At 42.7% G+C, this 20,752-nt stretch overlaps 1 protein-coding gene across 3 annotated transcripts in view; it reads right to left on the reverse strand.

The window, feature by feature from the left end:
• The window catches only part of chrm2a (cholinergic receptor, muscarinic 2a), a 45,916-nt gene extending 26,293 nt beyond the window's left edge, over positions 1–19,623 (reverse strand). For 2 of the 3 annotated variants that reach the window (XR_009786348.1, XM_061761653.1), the window contains exons 1-3: positions 19,403–19,623; positions 4,132–4,254; positions 3,734–3,782 (exon numbers count right to left, since the gene is read on the reverse strand). The gene's annotated coding sequence lies outside the window, so the exon portion shown is untranslated. The remainder of the gene's footprint in view (positions 1–3,733; positions 3,783–4,131; positions 4,255–19,402) is intronic. The other variant, XM_061761654.1, reaches the window with a different exon arrangement.
• Between the last annotated feature and the right edge of the window lie 1,129 nt (positions 19,624–20,752).

The following is a 20,752-nucleotide window of genomic DNA, read 5'->3' on the forward strand; positions in this document are numbered from 1 at the left end:
AAAATAAATACATTAAAATAATAACAAAAAGTAAGTCAAATCAAATGCAACGTACAAATAATTAGTTTGAAATTTAGTTTGGTCTCTTTTTTTGTTTTTTTGGGTTATGTGGCTTACTATGAGCTACTTTTGTTAAACATTCAAACAGCCAGACAGTTGGCAGGCAGACCTGACCTCCATTCATACTTAACATTGCTCGGGGATAAAAGCTATGCGTGCTTCATGGTTGTTTTGCAGCATGTGCATGTTCAATATCAATACAAACGAGCAGGAACAATCCGAAGTGTTACATGGCTAAATTGCATGAATTAGCGAGTCCCAATAATGCGCTTCGGGGCTCCCGCGTCTCTCCCCGCGTCTTCATATGACGGCCCAATCTATACAACATGCATAATTCATGCTTGCAATACCACCGCCATAAATAGATTTATCATCACGCACTAAACGAACGGCGGAGTGTGAATAAATGTTGAACGGACACCATCCATCTCCTGGCCGACACACAAGTGGATTTAGTGGCCTCCATGAATAATGCAGAGTGAGTGAGTGAGTGGGTGAGACAAAGGCCTGGTGCATCACATGTTGCTATCAAAGAGATATTTGGACGCTCTCGGCGGGCCACTCACAACACACACACACCTAATCAATGGCCTGCTTCCAACAATTATTGTTTACTTTAGCTCATTATTCCGCAGCTAGCCAAGAAGGAAGCGGCCGTAATTGGCGGTTGCCAGGACAGCGCCACCTGTTGTGACGCCGGGAGCGCAGAGGTCAAGAGTGTCCTCCTCTAATTGTCTTGACATGTGATCCAAAGATGGACACCGGCAGGCGTGCTTTGCTGCGCTTCGTGTGTTGACATTTAGCGGCTAATTATCAGCACGACTGGTCGCAGGTGCTGCTGTTATGTGCGAGCGCTCATCCGCCCGAGCGAATCCCAGCGATCCGCCGGTGATTAAAATATATTAGCGTGTCGGAGAATTTCATAGGAGCCATGTTCAACATGTATGTATGCACACAAATCCGCCTCCTGTGTCGCAGGAGCTGTACTGAACAGTACAGCTGCAAAGCTGCAATTGCAACCAGTCATGGCTTGTCACAGCGTTTCCGTGAAAATGTAGTCGGATTTTGTGCAAAAATTGACGAAACAACAAAACATGCACATTTTCAAACAGTAGTTGCCTGCAATATGATTACGAGCTGACTAAATAAGACACAACTACAAAGTTGCTGTTAGAATCTTGCCATGGTGCCGACGAGTACCAAAGAACGAGTTAGTTTCCTGTCCCTGCAGCAAGTCCCGTTCACATGACAAGTAAAAATGGGGAAAGTTTGTGTCAAAGCGAAATCAGCTTCAAAATTGTCATGTGAACAAACAGCTAAAATGACACTGCTACAAAATGCAAAATTACAAAATGTAAACAAAAATTACATGGCTTTAAAAGGCTGCCATGTAAACAAATGACACCCACTCAAAAACACTGCCATATAAATATCAGTTCAAAACTATGCCATAAAACAAATGTCCGAAACAGCATAACTTCAAAATGCTTTCATGTGAATAACTGACATCAGTTCAAAACCAACACCAGCTCAAAATGCTGTCATTTGACAACAAATGGCCAAAACTAAATCAGCTCAAAAACAATCTTGTAAACCAACGGCGGCATTTAAAATGCTATCATGTAAAAAAACATGCATCGGATCAAAATGCTGTCATGGAAACTAACATGCTGTCATCTCAACGGTATCAGATCGAAACCTCTCATCAACAAATGATATCAAATTGTATACAAACAGCATCGGATCAAAACCCTGTCATGTATACAAACAATTTCAAAAATGCTGTCAAAAACAAACGACACCAGATTAAAACTGTCACATAAACGACATCAAATCAAAATCGTCAAAGCTAATGAGAGCAGTTCAAAATGCTATCACTTAAGAAACGACATCAGCTCAAAATGCTTTCATGAAAACAGTTCACAATTATGTGACTCATGTTATTATGTTACGCTATCACGTAAACAACATCAGATCAAAAATGGTCACAAATGACATCAGTCATGTAAACAAACATCAGGTCTAGAAGTTGCCATGCTAACAAACGACATCAGATAAAAACGCGGTTGTCAGAAAAACGGCATCAGATCAAAACAACGTAATGTAGACTAACAACATCGGCTCAAATGGCTGTCACGTAAACGGCATCAGATCATTATTACGCTGTGATCTGTTTCAACCTCATGACAGCCTGATGGTGGCAACAGGCAATTCCGCCTGATCTACAGTATGTTCATGTGAGTGGGCTAAAGGTGGCGATGGCGTACAATCCACGATGTTTACATGCGGGACTACTTTGAAGACGAGCGCTTGTCTGTCCCGTGTGCGGCGCTAAAAAAATACCCGACTTATTCCGGCCGGCTGTGATTGATGGCCGCGGGCGAAAATCAATGAGGTTTGCTCCGCGGGCACGTACTAATGTCTGTTGGTGGCGATAGGGATAACGTGTCAGAGTGGGCCTTCTCCATCTTGTCACTTTAAGCGTGAACAACAGTGCTTCCCTCATCAAGCGTTCCTCCTCTTCTCCGCACGCCGCGATCGATAACCCGGTGACCGGCGGTGCTCCGGAGCACAAAGCTAGGCGTGGAAAAACAACTGACGATTCACCACGTCTCAAGAAAAATACAGGAGCAGATACAGTATCGTAATATTGAGCTGCTTTATGATCACAAAGATGCAATTGTTCACCATCAAATGAAAGGAGGCATGCAAAATTACCTTCGGGCAATAAGTAGCATCCTGATTCACCACGTCTCAAGGCAAATGCATGATTATTGGATACACAATTTAATGTTGAGCCTTTTCGTGATGACAAACATACAATTGTTCAATTATACAAGCAAGCCTGTGGCCAGAGTGTCCTTTTAAATGAGTGCACTCTAAAAAATTAAAAAAGTGCATATATGCACGCCTGCAGGGAGGAGGCGCACATCTTAACGAGCGCATTAATTGCCTGGAGGATGTCGCTCACTCATGCATATTCGACACGCGTCTCGCAGCTAATGGATGCCGTGTGGCGCCGCGCTGCATGCGGATCAGCCGCCCCACCATCCCATCCGTCCCTCAACCACTGCCGCTGCGCCGCCTCACCATAATGGCAACTGAGAGCCCTCGACGCCGGTGTCGAGGCATCAAACAAAGGGCCACAAGTGTGTGCAACGGTGGCTGATAACAAGCTGACAAGTGGCCCCCGAGTGCGAGCTGATTGGATGTTGCGTCCTCTCCCGGCCGCCATGACACCTGTTCACGCACGTGGTGTCAAATGGGATGTGTGCAATGACATTTTAAACGCTTTTAAAGCCATACAAAGGACCATGGGGCAAGGATACTCACCAGAAGGAGGGCAATGGTTGCGTGACCATATTTGGGCATTTGCAACTGATTTCTCCCAACAAATGAGAAAAGACAATGAATGTTCGTTTGAAATGTAATTACATATGCTGTGATAAATGGGTGTCCATTTTTACATTTGTAATAACCATTCGTTTAATTTTCAATTTCAGTATTTCTAACGTGTTTCGTACAACCCTTGCGACTGCTCTGATTGGCTTGGGAGCCGTCCCGTTTTGCGGCCACGTTTTAGCATTTTGAACGAGTGTTTGCGTCTTTCTGCTTTCACCACAAAAAAAGGTGTTTTGCGCCTCAGTAAAGAGCACCACTTTGCATTCGTTACCTGACGCGATCTCTTCCTTCTCCGCGATTAACCTCTCGCTCCTGTGGCTCTGTAAAAACAAAGAAAAGAAAAACGTTTTCACTCTCGTCGAGAGGCTCAAGGTCTTTACAAGCCAGATGTGCGCGCTCTAGTCATCGTACAGTGAGAATATGAAAACAGACTGCATAAAGGAGAAGCCACTGTCGTTGGCGTTATGCATGTATGGAGAATTCATTTGTGCTAATGGACGCTACCTGCTAGGCTGAGTGGAGCGCCGCATTATGTAAATGTAGCACGTCTTTACAATCAGGCAAATTCAACAAGGCTTGCACAATTGCTATTGACGATTCCGAAATGTCAATCAAGCTGACTGATGGTTTCTGTGCTGTTGGGATGGATTTGATTGTGCTGCTACTTACAGGTCCAGCAGGGCTGGTTTTGCATTCTGGAAGGCGTGTTCAGACGCGACTTGACGCCCAGCGGGCCAATAGGGAAGCAGGGGGCGGGTCTTCCTCCAGCTTCGTAATGATTCGCCATGGTCGCTGCGCGGGGAAAGCCCGTAACGTTCGCATTAGCATCAAAGACCAGCGGAAGATCCTTTTTCTTTGACTGTGACAGTACTTAGTCTAATTTAATTTCACCCAATTTTTCAAGGTTTTTCTTGGAATCTTTTATCGCCAAGACATCAGCTTATGCTATGACACTTTTTCAGATTTTGCAATTGTATGCCTACACAGCTTTTCGAGGAGATCGTGGCGTTACCTATTTCGTAGCTAATCCTACTTATGCATTTTTACAAGTTGTGGTATTTACTGCTACGGTTTCAGTTTTCTTGTCATAGTTTCCCCGCTTACTTGCACACTTTCTCCACGTTGTGTAAAAGATGTTTTTGAGCAAAACGCCACATTTTCATCATTTTAGGGATTTATAAGAGAGTAGCAGAAGGTTATAACAATAAAGTCAGGAAGATAATGGATTATTGTGTGTTTGTCCGCTGCATAGATGGAGCTCGCCGATAACGGCCTTTGACATTGTTTTGACTCATCACACAGCCAAAATGGCGTTGCCTTGTTTTGAAACGAAACAGCTGCAGCGAAGTTACATTTTTATTTATTTTTTTTTTAAATAATGGCCGTCATTCCAGGAGACTTATGGTGAAAATGTGCCTAATGATCATTGCCTCCGCTGCTCTGATTGATTTATGATGTCCTCTAATCGTCGCCACTTATTTTAAGAGACGATGGAGAATGTCAGATTGAAGATCCAAGTTTTGCGGATATCATCGGAAGTCGCCGTAGGCGGCGAGATAAATTCACGGGGCCTGCTAATTACGTCCATCAGGGTTGTAAAAGAGTGTTCACACGCTGACCAAGGCCGCTGCGCTTATCTGCAATCCCATCACCTTCATCTCCCAGGATTATCTTGCAACCCTTGCAGGGAGGCTGACAAAGGAGCAATGGGAAAAGGGTGAGCCTTGTTTGACAGTAAATCTGCCAGTCTCGTCACTAACGAGTGTTGGCTGAGCTCACATCTGATGCTGGAGGAGCAGAATGCTGCCAGCTCACACAAATCGATCCAAAAAAGGACGCTTCTTGGCAACACGTTCTGATGAGAATTTTGTAGAAAAAGATGTAAAACGGGCAGCACGGCGGACGACCGGTTAGCACATCTGCCTCACATTTCTGAGGACCCGGGTTCAAATCCGGCCTCGCCTGTGTGGAATTTGCATGTGTGGGTTTTCTCTGGGTACTCCGGTTTCCTCCCACATTCCAAAAACACGCATGGTAGGTTTATTGAAGACTCTAAAATGCCCGAAGCTGTGACTGTGAGTGCGAACGGTTTATATGTGCCCTGCGATTAGCTGGCGACCAATTCAGGGTGTACCCTGCTTCTCGCCCGAAGTCAGCTGAGATAGGCTCCAGCACGCCCGCGGTACAGAAGATGAATGAATGAAAGCTGTAAAACAGTGGCGTGTGAAATTGCCGTTGAAATGTTCAATCCAATCAGGCTGTGACGCATGGATTTCGACCAAAATGGTTAGGTGGTGGTTTAATTGGTTGATTGGTTAGTTGGTTGTTTACTTGGTTTATTGTTTGTTTGGTGGATTGTTTTAGTTGTTTTGTCAAATGGTTGGATGGTTGTTTTATTGATTTATTTTTTGGGGTCGATTGATTGTTTAGTAAATTGGTTAGGTATTTTTGGGGGGGTTGATTCATCTGGTATATCCTAGCATACACAGGAAGTCAAGCTAACCTGTTTTTCGTGTTTGGTCACGTGATGTTTCGCTTATAGCGGATTGGTTTCGGTTGGTTGGTTCAGTAGATTGTTTCCATTTTTTTCCCCAATGTAATTATAATGGCTGTCAGTTCCCCGTAGATTTTCACTATTTGCAGTCTGGCCAGGTTCCTGACCCCGTGAATATTGCGGCTCCTCTGTATACCATATTTTGTGCATTTGGTCTCTACAATCCCTGCAACAGAAGGCAGTTTGAATTGACTTTTCAGTCAAATTTGACATTTTCTTTGCATAAGAAGCTCAAACTTAGCGGGAAGCTTTCCTGTTCCAGGAAAGTTTAGACGCCCGTCACCATGATTTTGTAGCCTGATGGATTAGAAACTGGAGCAAGTCACGTGACTTGGACGTTATTTAAACACTAGATGAGTGCTGTTGTTTTCATTAAGGCGAGCAACGCGTGTGAAAGCCTGAGCATAAATATGAAAGAGGTGATAAAAATGAAAAACAAAAATGTGAGGAAATAACGCCTACTTATCACTTTGCGGTCTTCAGATGTCTCTTCTTTTCGTTTGATTTTGTGCTCTTGTGTTAGATCATTTTGAATGATCTAACACAAGAGCACAATGAGCTGCAAGTTTGCATGAAAGATGAAATGCCGAATTTAATTCTATACACGTAAAAAAAAAAACACATGTACTCATTATCTAATTAAATAGAAGGTAGAGAATTGAACCGTTTTAGTCACACTTTTTTGCTTCAATTCAATAATTCAATGGTCGTTATATGCTGCTTCTTTTGCTGTGTGAACTTATAAGCTTTAAGTGGGAGGGGCGTTAAAGAGCTTGAAGCCTCTTTTTTGAAGAATTGTTCACTACCATGTTTGCCAAACTGTGCATTTTTTCTTAACTCAATGTTTTACTTGCAAGTCAAAGCAAAAGAAAAATCATCCAAAGGACAGCTCGTATCTTGAAAAACTGAAGACGGCGCCGTAATTTTATTACCAAGAGCTGGGGTCTTATTTCAATATTGTTTGAAAGGTGTTTTGCATAAACTGCATTTATTTTAATTTAGTGCAATTGTTTTTTTAATTGTCTTTGTCATTTAATTACATTGCATTTACATTTAATTTTATTGTTTAACGCTGCCGTTTTCAATAATTATTTAAACATTTAATGAAAGGTGTACGGCAGTTACAAAGCTGAATTGGATCTAATTAAATTATTTTGGGCCACAGTTTGAAATAAAAGTGTTTGGGTTTTTTTTTTGACATTTTGCATGTCATTTAATTTTGTTCATGCTCTCAATTTTCTTTTGTCACCAATGCCGGGGTGACTTTTTCAGAGCGGGAAGGAAACTAAACCTCCCGGAGGTAAACCTGCGGCATAATCCAATCACATTTAAACCCTGTCAGAGTTGTATTAAAGCCTCCAATTCACATTAGTGGAGTTCAGGCTTTAAGCCTTTTTAAAACTTAACAAAAAGAGAGGAATTTTCTGAGGATCTTGGTTGGGATTGTTCTTAAGTGGTGACTCACTTCTTCTATCTCTGCTGTGATGAATTGTCACGAACCTCCTGCAACGTGTGCGATTATTCACCGCAATGAATCATTGCAATGAATCCGTTTCAGTAGCGGCCTGCGGATTTGGTACCTGGGCCTTCAGTGGGGACTTAATCAACCTCTTGATACCGCCACTATCACGTTGCAATTTTAGACACCATCGATACTATGAAAAAAGGCAATATAACAGCACAAGCGCACGTCATCTGAATCTGTTCACAATCAATACTTATCGATTAACACGACAAAAACCTTAAAAAAATACAATACATCATACTCACCAGAGAAGCTGATTATCAAATACATTTATGTCTGCAGAGTGCTACCGACGTGTTTTCATTCGTCAAATGTTTTTGCTCTGACCAGCCAATTGCAGGATGGAAAATTGCTGACATCATCGAATGTGAAAGCCCATTGCTAATCATTTTACATTACATGTAAAAAAAAATTTGAATTGACACTCACTAGACGCAGTCTGGCCAAGCGAAACACTGAAATTAACAGAATACTGTACCTAGGCCTTGTTGGCGGTATTAGCGTGGGTGTCTTACTATAAGGGAAGATAGTGCAGTTGATTAAGTGATGCACTGTTAATCTGAACAGGAAACACACGTCATTATTCCCGCATCGTTCCGTGCAGATGTTGATACTAACGTCAGACTATCCCGTCTTAATCCTATGCCAGGATTACAGCGTTCCATCTTCTCGAGCCGTGTAAAGCTTGCGGCAATTTTTTTTCTCCTGCCAATTAGCGTTGGAGTGGGCGTAAAAGAAAAATAAGTGATACATTTACATCCATGCAATGCATCCCGAGAGCTGCATTCCGACATTTTGGTAATTCCAGCATAAACTTTCTTTTTTAGCGCATAACCTTTATCTCGATGTCGGCTTTTTGAGCCCAAATCCGGTTAATCCCACTTTAAAATATTCCATCTTTGTAAAATGTGATGTAATAGCGCTTAACGGATTTCTCCAGAAGAATGTAGCAGAATAAATTGGATGGATGGTTGTACAGTGGATACACAAAGTCTGTTCAAATGCCATTTTCCAATGCCAATGTCCAAAACATGACACCGTCCCCACCATTTTTCACCGTAGGTATGGCGTGGGTTTGGTGATAGCAGTGTTGTGTTTTCGTGACCAGAGGGTTAAAGTATGTGTAGATGCACGTCGGTGACAAATGATCAAGCCACTAGTGTCACATTGCTATGGTTGCAATGTGTTTCCCGCCATCCGGTGCGCTGTGTCAATCAGGTGGGAGGACAAGGTCATCTCGCGTTCCCGCAATTTTACACGCTTTTCCCGCGGCATCGATCGCGGGGACCGATGCGGCTCAAGCAGAAGGGGGTCTCATCCCCCAGTCACCTATAATTGGAAGCTATTAGCGGGTCGGGATGGGCCGGGATCACCAAACGGCTCGGCGGCAGCAGCTCATTGCCAAATGAGTCTGAAGCAAAAGTGGCGATATCGACTCACTCGGGGGTCAAGCGAGTCGTCGTAATTGCGTCGTAGGATAGAAAAGCTCCCGTCAGACTTTGTCAATCGCAAACTTGACACGAGCGGAATTTTAAGATTCGTAATGAATTTGAAGGTTCGGAATGAGTGCTTCATTAGTGGCGTGAAAGTCAACCTGTTTTGCGCCGACCCAGACCGTGCGGGCGGAAAAGTTTCCGCAGATGCGGCTCATTTCCATCCCCGAACACATTTTGAGTCAAGGCTGATGCATAAATATGGATTTTGAGCAGGTATCAATTAAGGATTGAATTCCTTTAACCAGGTAGGGCAATGGAGAACTGATTCTCATTTGCAATGCCGACCTGGCTGCAAACAGTAAAGTTTTAAAACGAAGCAAAATAAAAGAAAATACATCTACAGCAAACCGTACAATTGTGGTAGTTACATATTTACAAAATACATGACATCACATTATCGCATAGGGCGAGTAAAAAAGGTAATAGGCTAAAAACAGGTGCAGCGATCATGTACGGCATCCCTCACACAAAACACTTCGGGTAGAAATCGGTGGCTAGGTTGCTTCTATACATCTGCCAAGTTTGAAAATAGCTGGAAAATTGAGGAATTTTGTGTTTGGCATGTTTGGGCTTGCTATGACCTTCATTGTAGACTTGAACCTTTATGTAATATGTAATATAACAAAATGTAGATGGTGAATATATGTTTGTGTGCTGATTTATAACCGTGACAAAGCGACAAACAGCAGCATATCGTGCCGTTTTCAAACGCACCCATTACTTTTGCTTTGCTGTGAAAAAAGTGGCTGGTCCAGAGGGACACCATCTTTAAATTATTGCTCTGCTTGTTGGATTTGCACTCCCCGTCGTCTGGGTCATTTATTTCCTAAAACACTCCCGCAGCAGGTCGATATTCGCAAAACGCAGGGAATGCAAAACGGTATATAGAGTGTAACGTAACGCATGTCCCGTCGCCTCGATTGCTCGAGGACGCCACGCACGAAAGTGGAGCATCTCAAGCGCCGACACTCGGCCTGAGTTAAACAACCATAATGAGTACAGCCGCCGCTCTGTCAGGTATTACATTCGCCCGATTTATCCAACGGGAACCCAATCCACGGTCGGTCGTCACCTGAGTTAATTGCAAATTACGGTGTCACTTTTCACAGGCCACTCGTCCAATTATCTGCCGGCCGCTGATTTATTTGGTCGCTTCTTTTCTCCTTTGGCGCGCTGGTATTTTTTTTTTTATCCGGCCTCGCCTCCCTACTTCATCATTCCGCTTATCCTGCCTACCTCCCATCGCTGTAATGATTCGCCTGACCACTCGTCTCTGTAATGAAGGCTGTGAAAAGGCCACGTTAACGTCCGCTTGAATGCAAAAAGTTGGGGGAAAAAAAAGAAGTGAACTTTTTGGCTCCCCTCCATTGGCCGTGGCAGGGTATTGATTGATGGACAGAGTATGGTGAGTACCACAATGGAAGAAAGTCTTGTATACTTACTGAAAAAGTGAAAGTATGTTCACAGCAATATTCAATTTTTGTATTCATCAAAAATATATGTTTGCTGTTCGAGCTCTGACCTCGGTGTATAGTGACAGGCAGAACAATTCAACGCTCTTCCATTTGATGGTAAAAATTACAATCAACCTGTGTATCGGAAAATGTTTAGATCATCTTCAAAAACCGTTCCACCTCACAAAGCGGCGTTCCCTGAAGTACTCCCTGCTCATTCTTATACTTGTCACAGCATTGACGAGGCATCCCGACCTCCCTCGACCCGGTCGCTCCCAATTGACAGGCCGTGACAGGCGGCGTCCAAGAGGAGGTGAACGCACTGAGCCGCATTTACATCCCGAGACTCCGACTCATTGGCTCTGTTTGACCCCCCGTCGCCTGTCAGTCATGGTCGGCCGCTTCCCGCCAACTCAAAAATGCGCTCGGTCTGGCCTAAATGATGTTTCCCTTGCAAAGACTTGTCAGATATGTCAATTAAACTCAAAGAAATTGCGGTGCATTAGTGGCATAGCATGAAGTATCAAGCCTTTTTCACACTCAAGGACCCCCGTAGTTGGGCAGTGAGTCAGTCTGAGTTAACATCGTGTGCATTTACAGTGGTGCCTTGAGATACAAGTTTAACTCATTCCGTGACAAGGTTCGTATCACAAAACACTCCAATCGTCGAAACGAATGAAAATGCAATTCATCTGTTCCAGCCCCCCAAAAACACCCTCAATTTCTTTTCACTCGTATCTCGAAGCACCATTGTATTTACACGCATGATGTAACCGATACTAAATTCTTCTACTACAACTGTTTAGTTGTTTTTCTTTCGGAATTTTGCTCACCCCAAAACATGTGTCGCTGGTGGGAACCGCCCCCGGCCCCAAGCTACTTTCATTGATTTTCTTTGTCAAATTTGACCCCACGCTACGCCAGGTCAGTAGTGCCATGTTGAACCGTCACTCAACGTTAGGCAGATAAAAATCCGTCATCTTTGGTGCGACCAAACATGTTCGATCGCCGCCATGAATCTGCCGTGTCTCTCTGTGGTATGCCAATGTTTGACGCCGTTCCCGCCGTCCCGCTCGGCCATTCCTGGCGGGGGTGTGCCCTCTCTCCGGCCGGCCCCTGTCAGCTGCTGAAGTTATGACATCACGAAGCCGCCGTTGTTTTGAAATGAAGGCGCATCCATTTCATTTGCGAGCGCTATGATGCCATCAAATCGCTCCGTAAAATGAAGACGGGAATGGGAATGTCGCCAGAGTGTGTACCTGCCGAGATCCACGCAGCATGGTCCAAATAATTCGACGTAGCCCTCAGCAGAGAGGAGAAAAGGAGCATGGAAGCGCTGCGCTCTCCTATTTCCAAGCTTGACAGATGGATTAGAGCTGTGTGAAGGCCATGTTAGGGGAGTGGGAAAGGAGAAAATGGGGAAATGGCAGATAAGTGAAACGCAGAATGGGAGCCTCTGGTTAAGATGTGCGTCATCGTTTGGCATAATTGTGTAGGGATGTGGCATTTTACATTTTGGTGCAGATTTGGATAGAGGTACTGATCCAGTTATATCGATTTTGAGTTGTTTTTTTTTGGTTTGTTTTTTTTAAAAAGAATTTTGTCGCTCATTTGCAGTTCGGATCTTGATTTTTGGATGTTCATTGATTTGATCTTGTCCATCGTCTGGAATTGGATGGCGCTAACGTTGAAATGACATCATGATTACGGAGTCCGCTTTTTGGCAGCAACCAGAAGAGGGCACATTGACGTCACGCCCAACTAGTTTTGTTATGCAACCTCGTAGGAGTAAAACCATGTTGTAATGGGAAATAAATGCTACATTGGTTTAGTGATGCAGTCCATCACTACCATGCATCCTCTGGACAAGGTTATGTTGTGTTGTCACGACTTCAACCAGCAGAGGGCACAATAACGTCAGACCTGGCTAGTTATGCAAAAGACGCCAGAAGTAATCTCCATATTGGTCGGTGTTATCTTCCTTGAAGTTTGTCGATGGTTTGTGAACAGATCTCATGAACGTTCGCATTCACGAGGTTCTGTCATGTGGTGGCCTTCGCATTTCGGTACTTGGTAGCATCTCACAAAGCACGCAATGACTACAGACCTGACAAATTTAGCCAAAAAAAGCACTACGACACCATCGCTTATTTACATGACTAGTGTAGCATTAGCTTCCTTTGTGTTTGTCGACCTTCAACATCACCAGAATGAGGTTACGGTTTGAAAATGTAAAGTGAAGACCGTCACCAATTTTCGGTCACGTGACTTCCTCCTTCGCCCTCGTCGTCAACGGCCACGTCTTTGATTTAAATGATCTGTATTGTGTAGGTCGCTTTGTTCATTCTCAGGCGATCGGCTCCTTTCCCTCTGGAGGTCAGCCTTTATTGTATTATTTTAACAAGCACTTCCTTAACCGTGCTGGTGCAGTTGGGGAACCTGATGCCCGCTCCACCCCCGTAATACAGCATAATGTGCAAGTGCTTGTTGAGTGTAATTGACACGCATGTGGCGAGACGTGGCGTTTAAAAGCAGCTGGAAACGTGGCTTCCTGCGGTTCTGCTGCTCTCCAGGGTTTGTCGTCGCTCTCAAACTACAAGGAGGATTTGAATTTGCTGAGCATCAAATCTGAATCTGTGCTTATCGGCAGGATATTATCATGTTGGCGTAAAAGACGGCGCGATGGATGTGTTTCATAAATCCAACTGTTAGCTCGTCTCTGCAGGGAAGTGTGGTGGGCGATAAAAGGGGGGTTTCACATTGTTGTCAATGCATCCAACAGTTTGTTTGTCTTTCACTGTCTCTGGACTGTGTCTCGAGGGTCCTGTTCCCGTCAAGTCACAAATTCCACAACAGGCAGAATGACCCGGATTGGGTCCACTGTCCTCCTTTATGCTGGCAATACTTCAAAATGTCAAGTCGTTCACCTGGAAGGACTTTCACGGCCCGTCTTCCAGTGTACAGTAACGCCCCGAGGACAGGGAGTGAGACACAATGCTGTTTATCTCGTCCAGGAATCTCGTGAGCCTGCTTCCTCTGGCCCTGAAGGCACCTTCAAATCAGGACGCTGCCAGAGCGCCATCGCGGCGAGACATCTTGTATTTTATGGCCATCATCTGGACGCCGTCCCGCGTTTGTGTTTATAGATACAAAAGTAGACACCGTCAATAAATCCAAGGTCTCCGAGCACGTAAAACGGAAAGTGCAAGTTAACAATGCTACAGAAACAGGACATAAATAGCTCTTCTTCCCGTGCAAAACACCTTAAAGCTTGGATGACAGTCAACGGATGTGTCTCAGTACGACTCCGTGCAAGTGTACAAAAATATACAGCACATACATAAAGCTATATATTACTGTCAATAGGGGCTGCCTGTGAATCTCTTCAAGTTGTCCTGTCAATCACACTCAAAAAGTCAACATCTGACCACATGTCACTCAGCAGTCTAGTATACCTGGTCCAAACTTTTTAAGAGCAATTAGACAAAACATTTTTGTTGTCCTGGATCCCTTGCACAACCAAACCCTCAGCTGGCCGCTTTAAGCCATTGACAAATGACAGACTTCCTGTGTATGGCTTCTTGAGACTTTTTTTTGTGGGTCAACTTATGGTTTCATGTTGCCTTGTGAAACTTGCTGTGGGGACAAAATCTTCGAGACGTTCGGTCAAAGAGTTTCTTGTTTTATGCCGCGTCGTCAAACCTCGCTGTCATGCTCTAGCTAAATGCTATGACAACAATTAAAAATCCTGGCAATTTAGGATTGTACATCTGTCGAGTATACAGCATGTGGTTCCAGTTTGGTAACAATCGGACAACATTTCTAGGATGAATCCGTCTTTGAAGGCAAAAAATACACCCAAAGATCACTGCTTAGAACCAACAGCAGTCTTCCTGTGTCTTTTTAGGCATGCCGACTTGAGACTTTTAGGAGGGTCTAGTCTTGATCGACATCCCTACCATATTTCATGTGGCTTATGCGACTGAATTTTCCAAAGTGTCCAGCAGTAGTCTATCTATGAAACACTACTCAAACTGGTTTAAAATAACGGCAATGTCTTTTCTGGCATGACTTCTTGAGACTTTTTGTGTATTTGTACTCATGTTAGATATGTCTCCTAAATTTCATATCGGTAGGGCTGAATTTTATTTTAAATCCAGTAGTAGCCCGTCTTTGAACCAAAATGACAGTGTTGCTGTGCTGTGTCTTTTTTGGCATAGCTTCTTGGGACTGTTTTGTCGGTCTACTCATTGACATGACTACCAAATTTCTACCAAAGTGTAACTGACTTCTGAGCCTGAATTAAAAAAAAAAAAAAAAAAATGTAATCAATGAGCAGTTTGTCTAAATGAGTCTAAGATGGCCGCTTCGAACCAAAATGGCAGACTTTGTGTCTTCTCCAGCATGGTTTATTGAGACTTTTTTCGTGGGTCCTACTCATGATGGATGCAGCTCGCAAATTTCATGTCGCAAAGTGAAACTCGGGGAATAATTAAGATGATTGCTGGACGCATGGCAAGGCTGAGGAACACCTGAGGCTTTTTTTTTTTTTTTTGGACCGGCTTCCACTTCCACGAAATTCCCTGTAGAATTCCCCGCTGTTCGCTTGTGCACACTGCTGCAGCAGCTCCATTTAATAACATCCCTAATCTCATCGTGGCAGTAGAAATGCTCTCAACTGTGGAAATGACACAATTCCAGATGCTCCCACCTTAGTCGAAGGTTGTTTCTTTGTTAAAAAATGGAATCATATGCTATATAATTGGCATTGGTGTGATGCCTTATGGTTTTGTTTCTGGTGTGCACTCAGCTGCCATATTATTAGTAACGCCTGCATATTCTGATGAGGTCCAATACAAGAACTGTATTTTTTAAAATCGTAATAATGCTCAGTTCTGTTGTGTAGTTTTACACTGGTAGCTGTCACCAATATTTTGTCCCTCACTATGAATGGGCAACACTAACATCCGTGAAATCACCTTCATAATAATGTACATTTCTATTGTCATTTCTTTCCGCACCCACTATTTTGTGCAATTTCAAGGCTACACTGCACTCTCTAGGCAGCAGCAACTACGGTTCATTCAATGACTGTTCTTCTCTTTCTATGAAGTTTTGACGTCAAACGGGATTGAAAGAAACAAATGAAGGCAATCTTGCGTTCCCTGCGTCATATTTCCTCTTTCCTGTGAATATGCTGACAAATGCGGGTTTTGCCTGTGCATGTGTGTTTTGTTCCAAACGCAATTACCAAATGCCGTTTGTTTGCCCGAGATAATCACCCCTCCTGCTTCCCATCCATCCCGCCGTCGCTTCACCAATCAATGGCCGGTTTAGTGCTACTTCACATTGTGAAGCTCCGCAATCACTCGGCATCTTAATAAGTGTCTAAAAGGGCCTCGGTGGCCATTTGTCTGCACGGAAGGAGAAGCTATCAACGCGGCCTTTTGTCACGTCAACATAGCCGCTGGCTTTAGCACAACAACCAAAGTACAGCGGGAAAAAAACGCATGCAAAACCAGAAGGTTAAACGTTTATGTTGTTCCAAAAGAATGGGGAAAAAAAAAAATGCTACCACGTTAGTGGAATTTACTTTTTTCCTCAATTCAAAATCATAACTATTTTCAAACATAAACACTCAAGAATGCATTTGCATATTAGTATATGTATATATATATATATATATATATATATATGTATATCATCTTGGTGGCTGTTTATGACGGATCGTAGCTTGTTTTAGTTGTTGTTGCATTTTACGATCTTTCTGGTACTATGAAGGAGTTTAGCTTTGATATGGTTGACTCTTCCGCTATGGTATGAATTCGGCAGCCTTCCAGGAAATAGGAAAGTCTAAAGATAAATAACCAACGTCCACAATATGATTATCAATGCCAGTCGGAATGCTAACAACAAATTCAATCGATTACAATGACTTCATGCAGTGACATATTTTCTTTGGGGAAAAACGCAGCCACAAGAAATAGTTATAGTTTCCGTTAACATTCTTTGTGGTAGAATTCAACATTTTTGCTTTTTATGCGGTTGATTCTTCTTCTTCTACGGCTTGTCTGCCGGGAAACTTCAAAGTTGGACATATTACGAAGTTGATCGTAAACCAGGAAAGTTGAATTACCGTGTCACCCACACAGAATTATTGACGTTTTTCAATTTTTTTGTATGATTACTTCATGCAGTGACATAGTGTATTTTGCAATGTGGTGAAATTTGCAGCAAAAATCATTGAAAAATGTTTTAACTTTATATAAAGTCAAAACATTTGTGTCATATTTACTGGTGCTGCAGACCAAAAGATGGAATCAATCAGCCTAGCGTATGAGTTGAATTTACGCTTCGATTTAACTTGAAACCATAATCGTCACCCAATTTTCGTAGTTGCTGTTAATGTTCCTTGTGGTAGCATTGTGTTTTTGGTTTTTGGTTGATTCTTCTACGATGGTATGTCTTCCAGACACTGTGAAGTTGGACATATTACAAAGTTAAACAAGGAATGTCGTGTTAGCATGCTATCCAGCCGTAGCGTTACCCGTTGTTACGACAAAAGCAAATTTGATCGATTTTGGCCACCTCATTGCATTTTCTTTTGTATAATATTTTTGCACAAATTTCTACACTAAACATGCAAATTTCTTTTAGTCAATAAATCATATCATTGCAGTTTTTCCTTTCCGAAATTCCCAGTTGTTGGCATCTGGATTTGCACAATCGACTGAGTAGTATCTGCAACATTTGCACAATCGACATTGTCCCAGATTATCGCACTAAGTCAAGTCACTTTCAACTGCATACACTCCTTGAAGTCTCGGCGCCCTTTGCACAAATGGTCACTGCACCGGACTATTGCAATATTAGTCTTTCGAACTGCTCAAAGTGCTAGAGGACTCTGCATCTTTTAGCACAATTGTCAAAAATAAATCAAGAAATTGTACCGGCATTACCAGATTACGGCAATTTTTTATTGCTCAGTGACTGTTTTTCTCAACGTCTTTATGTCTCAAAAGTGTTCGCTGTCAATTGAGTGTCTGTTGTCGTACTAGAGCGGCTCCCACTACCGGAGAACAATTCCTTGTGTGTTTTTGACATATTTGGCGAAATAAAGATGATTCTGATTCCCGCCGATTGCTTTTTCAACTTTTCCCAGTTGCTGCTGTGTTTGCCTCCAATGAACGATACGCGTTAGCATAGATCAAAAGAAGATTTGGAGGCAAAAAGTGTCTTGAGGCGTAATTAAAGGCCTCCCCTTCAATAAAACACGCGTGGCGTATGACTTATTGCTCATGGCGTCTCCTTGTTGTTGTCAGCCTGGCTGGAGCGCGCCCTGACACCCCGACACAGGACGGATGCACTTGATAGTCAATTGACGCCATTAGCAATCACTCATATCAGTGTGTGCGTGTGTGTGTGTGTGTGTGTGTGTGTGTGTTGTATTAAAGAGGAGCTGTTTAATCACAGCGGAACACATTGGTGGACTGTCATGTGCGTCCGTCCTGTTACGGGATGTCGGGGTGCGCTGGAGCCGCGCCGACCACAACAAGGAGACGCCGTTAGCAATCAGTCACGCACCACGTGTGTGCGTATTATTAAAGAGCAGGCGTTTAATCACACCTGAAGACACTTCCTGCCGCCCTACCTCCCTTTCTACATTGTGATTGCAACGTGATTTATGTTCCCTGAGGGAGCCCCTTCCTCCTGCGAAATGTGTTTTCTATCGAAATGGAATAAGCCGTCAAATGTAGATCTTAATCTGCCCGGTAACACATGACTATTTCTGGGGACTTTCTTGATTTATTTTTTTTCAGCAAAAGATGACATCAAGCGAAGATTAAACGAGTAAAAAAAAAAAAAAAGTTAGGCCTTTTTTGATCTTCTTTAGTGTCCTATCAATGTTTTAATCTCTTGATTGGATTGAAACTGGAGAGTTTGCAGTGTTAAATCCGCTAGCAATGCTAAGCTAGCATTAGCACGGTAAACAAGCCGACGTTAGCCACAGCAGCGACGTCGGTAGCATGACTGATTCGCAATGGATCGTTACTATAGCACTCAATGTTACCCGTTTGAAATGTTATGTTTTTTGAATATACAATCAATTCAAAAATTGTTGGCCCGTGCTTCTGGGATTTCCCATTATGCAAGCACACAAAAACCTACAATCGTGTTAAGTCAATATGTTTTAATGGGGATTTTGCAACATGAACACAGCATTCCCCCCCCCCCCCCCCCCCCTTGTAACTCCTTAAACAAAAGTCACTAACCTTCTGCTAAAAACAACAAACGACCCATTGAAAAATCAGTAACCAGTTCCATTGAGCTAACCAGCTCAACCTCCATTAGTTCACCCACAACCTTTTGCGCATGCCAAATCCATTTGGTGCGCACCTCTTGGCGCCGCGCTTTTACGCATGCAGGACGCACGGACGCGCAGCCACAAGGAACGCGCGCATGCAGCAGTCGCGCTCCGTGCGGCTGTGGTATTAGCAGCTCACGAATACACACAAGAATAGGCTTTGTTTAGTGTCAAGTGCCGCACTTTTACAAAAAAACAATTATTTTGGGTTCAAATGACACAATGTAAGCAAGGTAAATAAACTTGACTATGTAACGAGTGAGTAAAGAGTTTTTTTTTTTTTTCTTTTATTGGCATAATTCTCAAATTCTGTTTTGAAAAATATACATTTTCGGATGCACGAGGTGTTTGTGTGCGCCATTTGGCTCGGGAAGAGGCGGAGGAATCATCATCCTCTGCTCTGTGCACCCGTTTCCTGCGTCACGAAACAGTCCAAATCTAAGTCTGGACAGTTTTTGGGTGTAGAGGTTCGAGCCCATTGTCAGTCTGCAGTGCAGTCGAGGTGTTAACGTTTTAGACGGAGCACAAAAAAAGGTGTCATCTTACCTGCTCTCACGCTTTGGTCAAGCTGCATGCACAGTGCCGCTTCTGTTGGTGTTGGTGGAGTGATTCTCCTCCTGATGCTGCTGCTTGCGTCGCTCCGCTTCATCGCGCCGTGCAGCCCGCATGTGTGCGCGCATGCTTGTGGAGGCGAGCGGCTCCTTGGCTGCGCACAAGGAACTGGGGGAGGTGCGTGAATGTGGGAGAAAATGAGAGAGAGCGAGAGAGAGAGAGGGAGTGATGACGCTCTTTATTTGATGTTTACATGAATGATAAACTGTATTTTTATTTTATATTCTATTTATGTATGTATTCATTTATTCAATAATTATGTCTTTTTTTAACTATATATATTTCATTTATTTTCGAGAATTCATTTCGTTTTATCCTTTTTATTTTGTTACAGTGTATTTTACTCTTGAATTTTATTTTATATTTCTCTAAGTTTTTGTGAATTTATTCAGGAGTTATTTTATATTTTATTTTGTAAATGTAGTCAATATTTGTGTCTTTCATTATATATTGTATTGACGTAATATATTCATTGTATTTTATTTAAATTGTATTTACTTTTTGAATGTATTTAATGTATTTTTTATTCATTTTATTTTGTGGATGTATTTAATAGGTTCTTGTATTCTTTTTTTGTATTTGCACATTGTATTTTATTTTACTGTATTTTTTTAGATTAATTTATGTATACACTGTGTTAATATGTGATCATTTTATTTCAAAATTATTCATTTACGAGTTTTATGTATTTCTGTATCGTCATTTTAGTTATTTAATAAGATTTTGACGTTTTGACGGTGTTCCCATCATGGTCTCTACCTGGTGAGAATTCCCACATTCACTGATGATGACAATTTTAAGAATAAAAAAAAAAAAAGAAAAAAGAAAAACAGTCAGACCATTGATGTTATTATGGGTAAGAAAATCTCTACATTTAATCATAGTCCTATTAATGCGATAAAATGTGCAATATGTATGCAGGGTAAGGGGCTGTCTTGTGTCAAGCCATGCAAATCATTTAAATTCAACAGAGAATCCGATTTAAAGAACGTTGTGTGTAAAGACGACGTTTCCGAAGTAGATTTGGATACATTTGGATAGCGCAGGTTGTACCTAATCAAGTGGCCCGTGAGTGTATTTCCGATGAGGTCACAGCCTCATCCTCCTCCACAAGTTTACTAACAAACTCGAGTGCGCACATCAGTCTAAATGCTTTCGGGTGGAGGTCGCGTTGGCTGGCGGGGGGGGGGAGACGAATGGTCTTTAATCAGGAGGAAGTTTGCGCTAAGTTGTTTCCAGCAGATTGGATGCATTGGCTGCACCTAATCCAAAATGAAAAGAATC

The sequence above is a fragment of the Phyllopteryx taeniolatus genome, chromosome 22 (genome assembly GCF_024500385.1).
Source record: "Phyllopteryx taeniolatus isolate TA_2022b chromosome 22, UOR_Ptae_1.2, whole genome shotgun sequence".
Classification (NCBI taxonomy): domain Eukaryota; kingdom Metazoa; phylum Chordata; class Actinopteri; order Syngnathiformes; family Syngnathidae; genus Phyllopteryx; species Phyllopteryx taeniolatus.